Below are 515 nucleotides of genomic sequence, written 5' to 3'. Positions count from 1 at the left end.
TGGGTTCTTGGGTTCTCCTCCAAATAGAGCCAGGGCCAGGCCTCTCTTGATGTCCTCATGGCCATAGATGGAAGGTGCGATGCTAGCAAAGATCTTCTCCCCAATCTGCTGGTCCTTGGAGAGGCTGGTAATCATTTTCACATCCTCATCAGTCAGCTCTCCAACAGCCACCTTGTTATCCTTCTTGGCCACATGGTTGGCCAGGATGACTGTGGCAAACACTGGAAAGCCATTGGTAGTGTTGAGGGAGCCGTCATAGTTGTTGTGGTAGATGCCGGTGAGTTCAATCTCATCCCCGGGTTTACAGCTGTCCACCAGGTCAGCGAGGAGGATGGCGTCCTTGGAGCGAGGTAGCCGGCCGGCCGCCACTTTGCCTGGGCTCTCCTGGATCCGGATGCGTTAGTAGTTCTGATAGACGGTCTCCTCCATGTTGACTTCGAAAGGTCCCAGGGACTGGCACTCGGGACAGGAGCCTGGCTTCACTTCCTGGTTCTGGGACTGGCAGAAAGGCCCGA

This window comes from Octodon degus, unplaced genomic scaffold (assembly GCF_000260255.1).
Source record: "Octodon degus isolate 3935 unplaced genomic scaffold, OctDeg1.0 scaffold00048, whole genome shotgun sequence".
Taxonomy (NCBI): domain Eukaryota; kingdom Metazoa; phylum Chordata; class Mammalia; order Rodentia; family Octodontidae; genus Octodon; species Octodon degus.
The sequence above is the reverse complement of the archived record's forward strand: the minus strand, read 5'-3'. Positions refer to the sequence as shown.